Source organism: Penaeus japonicus, unplaced genomic scaffold, assembly GCF_977035675.1.
Source record: "Penaeus japonicus unplaced genomic scaffold, GWHDUDI00000001_assembly GWHDUDI00000034, whole genome shotgun sequence".
NCBI classification, from domain to species: Eukaryota; Metazoa; Arthropoda; class Malacostraca; order Decapoda; family Penaeidae; genus Penaeus; species Penaeus japonicus.
Genome location: NW_028234436.1, coordinates 9621637 through 9629136, shown reverse-complemented (window position 1 = coordinate 9629136; position 7500 = coordinate 9621637). Strand labels below are relative to the sequence as shown.

General features: G+C 36.5%; 1 protein-coding gene across 1 annotated transcript in view; it reads left to right on the top strand.

Moving 5' to 3' along the window:
* The first annotated feature begins 214 nt into the window (after positions 1-214).
* LOC122263748 (uncharacterized) overlaps positions 215-7500 on the top strand; it is a 95439-nt gene continuing 88153 nt past the window's right edge. The window contains exon 1 of the mRNA XM_086531001.1: positions 215-4072. The gene's annotated coding sequence lies outside the window, so the exon portion shown is untranslated. The remainder of the gene's footprint in view (positions 4073-7500) is intronic.

Genomic DNA, 7500 nt, shown 5'->3' with positions numbered 1-7500 from the left:
AGTTGAGATGGAAGTATGATAGTTTGGTTAGAAATATATTGATCGGGAATGGTAGTAGTTTGGTTGGAAACAAGGGTAGAAATAGTGATAGTTTTGTTGGAAAAGATAATAGTTTAGTTGGGAATGTTGGTAATTAAAATGGAAATGGCAGAAGTTTAACTGGCAGTGGTAGTCATTGAGATAGATGTGGTAGTAAATTGATTGGAAAAGCTGATGAAGACTGAGATGGCAATGGTGTTGGCGGGATAAAAATGAGGTCAATGGAGATTGACATAGTGGTGATAGGTAGTCTGGTTGGAAACTATGGTAGGCAGGATCAAATTAGTAATTGGAAGGGTATTGCAGGATAATAGCGACAGTAACTGAAGTGGAAACAGTAGTAGTTAAGATAGAGCTCATAGTACCAGGACAAAATGAAATAGTATGAGGATTTTGATGCTGGTAGCTGATATGAAAATGGTACTGTTAGGTTGAGAAACGGTGGTAAAAACATGATTCTTGTAGTGGCTAGGAGTACACGATGGAAATAGTGGTACCAGGATATAAAAAGGTTTGAGAGGAGGGATAGGATGACATAATTTGAAATGGAATTGTTGCAAATTTGGGTCATAGGAGGAAAATAAAGATAGTAGGATGGAATTGGTGGTAGCAAGATGAGAGTAAGAATAGTTTTATGGAAACTGAAAAACCAGGCTAGCTAAGATAGATATGGTGATAGCAAGATGGAAATAGAGATAAGTGAGACGTAGATAGTTTTCTTTTCCGGTTTTCTATTCGACTTTTTTCATGTCTCTATAAATGTTTTCCTGTCAGGCCTCTTTCAATAATGTTCTCTAACAACCCATTTCCTTTTTAGAAAATGATCACTTTACTTTTCCTTCCATCTGATGATTATATCTACAGTGATATACTTTTTTCTATGCAGTAGCATTACCTCTTCATTGCTTTAAGTTATATTCAGCTGATTTTCGTTACTTGATTCCACAGCCACATCTCAAATCGAGTCTTTGCAACATTGAGTAGATAATTGTATACTGGTGTTTTAATGATAATCTTCTTTAGTTCTAGTTTTACTTCCTTCGTTAACAAATCCCGTGTCTGCCCAAATATATATTTTTTTCTAACTATGGTTATTATTGTTTTAATTTCCTTTTCGTCTGCCTTTTATCTTTTTTTATATAACGTGAAAACAACGCCAATGTATATAAAAGTTTCTACTTGATTTTTTGTCTCCCCCTAATGAGCTTACAATCTCCATTTTTCTGACGACAGTATTATAATTGCTCTCTGGCTATCTATCTCCATGCCATATATACCTGTCACATCATTCAATGCACTGATAATTCGTTATAACTCTTATTCTAATGTCACTCACGTTGTTTGGTCATGTGCAAATCCCCCATCCGTTTATACTATGTCTCTGATTTTTATGATTTATTCCATTATGAATTACCAATCACCTTTTCTCCAGTATAAACAGTTTATCTACATAGATTGAAAACAGCGCTGGTGACAGTAACCACTCCTCTGCCAATCAAGTATGGTTGTGATATGTCACCTATTACTGCAACCGTTGCACTTGGTCTAAGTACAGGCTCATGAATGCTCGTTAATCCTTTCAATCTAACTGCTCTTAGCAATTCCAGGACGCACATACACCTTATTATCATGTTTTGATTATCTCTCTCATACAAATCATAACACCTTTCGCCACTGCTTCTGTCTAGATCAAAAGCTGTTCCCCACTTGCATAACTCATGCTTTTACTTCCACTCTCCTTTTTCGAGAATCTCTGCACGATCCTCTATACATATACAATTACGCAACGATTTCTTTCTCCTTGCATACGAAGGTATTCCTAGCTTTGAGTGTATCACCATCTTAGTCATATATCCATGTAATACATTTCTTCACAGATTATTCACAGCTTCCATATTATCATTACTATTTCTTTTACACTGGAATTCCATCTGTTCTTTCTGATATCCTTGTTACCATAGCATTCAAGTACTTCCCTTCCCACGCTTAAGAGCGTATTCATTTCTTCCTCGTCTTTATTTCCTGCTAATTCAAATATGGAGTAAGTTTCCTTAGACTTCCCTTCCCTGTCATAGAGTTCCCCGGTATATTCTTTCCACCTATCATTCGCCTCATCTAAGTCTGACAAGATCCCTCCTTCCTTGCCTTTAATTGCTGTAATAAAATGGTGACTTATTTTCAGGTCTGGTATTTGTCTCACTTCACTGTGCAATATATGTGGCAAGTAGGGTGGCAATAGAGGTTGCAGAATGGAAATATTGGTAGTTTGGTTGGGAATGGTGATAGTTGAGATGGTAATGTGGGTAGAAGGATGGCGATAGGAATGGCGGGGATTTCACTGGGAATGGTAGTAGTTGAGAAGGACACGAGTGTTGAAGGATGGGAATGGTGGTAGATATTATGGTAGGGAATGGTTAAAGTTGAGATGGAAAATGGGATGAACAGGATGACACTTTTGGGGTTGCATGATGGAATGGGGGCTAAAGGAAAGAAATTGAGGTAATTTGATTGTAATTGGCGAGACTTAGGGGTAGGGGTGACAGGATGGAAACGAAGAAAATTCAAAATTATGGTTGCTTGATGGAAAGGAAGATAATTACAAATGTTGATGTAAGCGTTATGAATCGTACTCATGATATATCAAAATGATGATAATGAGTGTATTAGATTTTTAACACACACACACGCACATATATGAGGGTACAGTTCATGGTAGCTGAAGAGCATGTTAGCCAGGGTTGATTAATGGTGCTTAAATAGTCTTTCTTTTGAGGGAAACATTATAGATAGTTGCGGTGGTAGGAGGAAGGATGTAAGAGCAAGCGGTAGCAGAGGAGAGTACAAGTGACAGTGAAACAGCGATAGTGTTGGCGAGGAGTAGCGGCAAAGGGTAGCGGTAACGGAAATATAGGCAATGGTTAAGTAGCGGTATAGGGTATGGGTAACGACAAAGAGGCGGGGGAAAGGAGAAGCCGTAGCGGTAAGGACGGCCGCAGAGAGTAGCGGTAAAGGGCCACAGTAGCGTAGCGGCAGCACAGCGGCGGAGAAGCAAGAACCTCGGCTTCAGTCTTCGTGTGGCGGCGCGGCGCGGCGTGGCGTAGCGGCGGCGTCGACGAAGAGGCGATCATCCCGCGAAGCCGAGCTCCGAGTCAGTATTGCCCGCGACCCCGGAGGTGCAGGAGGTGTGGTTCCCGGCTCCGCGCAGCTCCACGCACGTCGGCCCGGATACCATGTGACTGACTACCTCGCTCGCGGGAAACCAACTGGCGTCGTTGCTACTGTCGCTGTCGGCTGTTGCTGTTGATACTGTTCTTCTCTGGCTTTCTTTCTCGCCCTCGAAGTCGACCGAGAGGTTCGGTTCCTTAAAAAAACGAGGCTTTCTGGAGTTTCGGAAGGAATTGGAGGGCGATCAAAAATAATACCCTGAGAACGATTTTCTCTCTTTTTTTTCTCAATCATTACGATGATTTGTATCCTTCTTGATAATCGAATAAGTGAAGAAATGATAAACGGCGAGAAGTAGATGAACAGTTATATTTCGAAACGTAGAAAGAACAAGAATATAAATCTTCTTCCCTTTCCTTCTCGTTTTCATTATTTTCTTTCTGATGAACTAAAATCTGTGCGTTTACGTCCTCTGTAAGATCGCTCTCTTGAACATCGCTTTACGAGATATCATTATCATAAAGAAAAAAACAAAACAAAAACAAAAACAAAAAACAACAACTCAAAAAACACACGAAAAACAAACTCAAATAACAAGGACAAAACAAACTGCTGATGAGTGATGTGGATTCAAGAGGCACAAACCCGTAAGAAACGCAGCCTTAAACCTTGTCGTCTTAGAAAAGAAGGACCATCGACTCGCCACACACACTTAATGAGAAACTGAAAGGCTTAATGATGGTAACAAGCGTGGACCGCGGAACTTCCGGCATCAGACTGAGCTGCAAGTTGTGCAACTGCTGTACAATTGTGTGATTGCGAAGGAGAGAAGAGAGAGAGAGACGAAGGAAAGATTGGAGGAGAGAAGGTAGGATATCATCTGTATCACATATGTAGTTCAATACTGATTTTAGACATTTTTCAATGATGCTTGACGAGGACGATAAGGTAGTTAAAAATGTAGGTAAATACCGTAGAGTTTAATTAGGTGTGTAGGTATAATGGAAATTATGCATCTATATATATTTATATATAGAGATGCATAGGGACATATATATATATGTATATATTATATGTATTTATATATATATATATATATATATATATATATATATATATATATATATATATATATATATATATATATATACATATACATACATATATATATGTATTTATGTATATATCTACATACATATAAATAAATAAATAAATAGATACACACACACACACACGCACAAACACACACACATATACATATATATTTGGGTATTTATATATATATAGGATTAGTTTTGTTTATGTATAGTTATATTTATATGTTAGATATGAGAGTTTGATGTTTTTTATAGATAGTATATATATATAAATAATTTATGATATGATATTTATTGTGTGTTTTTTGTTATTGATATATTGAGTTATGAGTAATATATTAGGTTGAGTGATAGTGTAAGTGTTGGTATTTGTGTTGCGGTGTGTGAGACATGAGATTGATATTGATAGTAGATTTAGCTGTGTTAGATGGGATAGTGAGTGATGGGGATGTGATAGTGTCAAAGGAGATTGATTGTTGATTTAGTGGTAGGATAGAGATATAGTATGTAATGTTAATTTCGAGGGTTTGAGAGACGAGAGATATGAGTTAGTGATAGTGAGATAGATTGAGTGTTTGTTTGTGTGGGTTAGTGGGGATAGTGAGTTAGGTAGTTATATATTGATAGTATAGTTTAAAGTATGAATTTGTCGACTGTTTATGTGTTAGATTGAGAGTGGTGTGTGTGAGTTGATTTTTAGAGGATGTTTGTGTGACAACGCCCAACACCAATCTCTGTGTTTTGAGAGTTAGTTTGTAGATATTGTATATATTTATAGATATTTCGAGATTTAAATATATTGATATATATCATAGTTTACTTCAGGTGTATATTGATAGAGTAGAGTGTTAGTTAAATTAGATATGTGATATAGTGAGATAGAGATTGAATCATATAGCTTTGGAGTGTGAGAGTCTGTTGTTATTGTAGAGTGATGTGAGTTTGATATAGTGAGATAGATAGATAGGAGAGATATTCATGATAGAGATGTTGTGTTATTTAGGTATTTATGTAGTTTGGTTATAGTGAGAGAGAGTGTTTGTGTTTATTGAAATTTTTTTACTACTATAGTGATTGATATATAGATATATTGAGTTATATTTATTTAAGTGAGAGGACTTTTATATATGATTGAGTGATATTTATAGATATAGTTAGATAGTAGTGATATTATATATAATCAGATGATATTAATACTTATATATTTATTAGTTTTATATATTGGATATATCATTAGATATGTTTATATTTATGATTTGGGTTATATATAGTGTAAATATAGTATTTTGTTTGATATTATGTAGATAGTGTGAGTGCAAGAATTTATATATAATTGATTTATTGTTTGGAGGGGTGTGGGGTGTGAAATTGGCGTTAGTGGTGATTTGTATATTGATGGATATTAGAGATATATAGATAGATAGATATTTAGTGTGTGAGATGATTGTTATATATATGTGAGATATATTCTGTGGATGGAGAGGTTGTGAGTGATTTTTTGATAGATTGAGTGATTATATATAGGTATGTTAGATTTTGATTGAGTTTTATATAAAATATATATATATATAAATTTTGTTATATCTTTATATTTATAGGTATTTATTGTTTATATGTTATAGTTATTGTTAATTTATTCTTATTTTTTTAGATAGTATTATATCAGTGTTTTTAATATAGATTTTTTATATTTAGATATATTAGGTATGAGAGTGATAGTATAGATATATATTTGAGGTTATAGATGGTTAGATTGATATATGTAGTGAGGTAGAGATGTTTATAGGGTAGTTAGAGGGAGTTTGATGTTTTACTGACTGATTTGTTTGAGAGTTTGTGTGATATTGTGAGTGAATAGATTATAGATAGATTTATATGATATTTTAGTTATATATGTAGAGATGTTATAGGTTTATAGGGATATATAGTGGTGGAGATGTAGCTAGAGATATGATTTTATTGTGTGTGTGATTTTCTGATGGAGTGTGTATGTGAGTCGAGTGTGTGTGTGTGAGATAGTGAGTGAGAGGATAGAGTGGAGTGTGTCTGTGGGTGTGTGGTTGTGTGTTTGTTTTTGTGAGGTATTTAGATATGGAGTGAGAGAGAGTTTAAGTGGGGAGTGGGTGAGTGATATGAGTAAGATTTGTTTGTGTGAGTGAGTGTGTGTTGAGCTGTGTGTGTGTGTGTGGAGTGTTGAGAGAGTTGAGGGGTGTGTGTGTGTGATAGGTAGTTTAGAGTTAGTTTTGAGTTGATTGTTTTTGTGAGTGTGTTGGTGTGTGTGGAAGTTGGGTTTTGTGTATCGTAAGAGAGAGTGTGAGGTTGTGTGTGTCTAGTGTGTGAGTGTGTGTGTGTGCTGAGAGTGGGTGTGTTAGTTTATGTGAGAGAGGAATGGGTGGGAGGGAGGATTGAGTCTGTGAGGGAGGGGTGTCGTGGTGTGTGTGTGTGTGTGTGTAGAGAGGTGTTTGTGTGTTGTGTGTCTGTGTGGGATTGTGCTGTGGGTTGTTGAGTGTAGAGTGTGTGTGTGTGTGTGTGTGTGAGTGTGTGTGTGTGTGTGTGTGTGTGAGTAGCAGATGTGTGATACACGCACACTAGTGGTGTCCGCTGTGTGAGAGTAGTGGTGTGAGTTAGGAGTGAGTGTTAGAGAGATAGTGTCATTGTTTGATAGATTGTGAGTGGGTCTGTGTGTGTGAGTAGAGGGATGTCTTGTGTGTGTGGTGTGTGTGTGTGTGTGATGGTGAGAGAGTGAGTAATTAGGTTGTGTGTAAGATGATTCAGTGCTTTTGTGTGTTAGAGATGGAGATTTAGTGAGAGAGAGAGTGTTTGGTGTGATGAGTGTGTGATTGAGATGATAGGTGAGTGTGTGATTGGGTGGAGTTGGTATATATATCTTATAATATCTACTCTCACAAATCTCTCTATGTGTGTGAGAAGACATAGACGAGAGATAGTGTGTGTTTGATAAGTATAGAGTGTAGTATTGGGGTGTTTGGATGTTATTGAGGGATTTTGTGATTTAGTGAGTGTTAGATTGAGTATGTTTGATAGATGAGTGAGATTTGAGCTGTGATTTATTATGGTGTCGTTTGTGTGTTGGTGATTTCAGTGGTTGTTATTGTGGATTTATGTATGTGAGTGTGTGTGAGTGTGTGTATGAGAGAGTGTTAGAGATGTGTGTGATTGTGTGTGTCTTGAGAGTTTG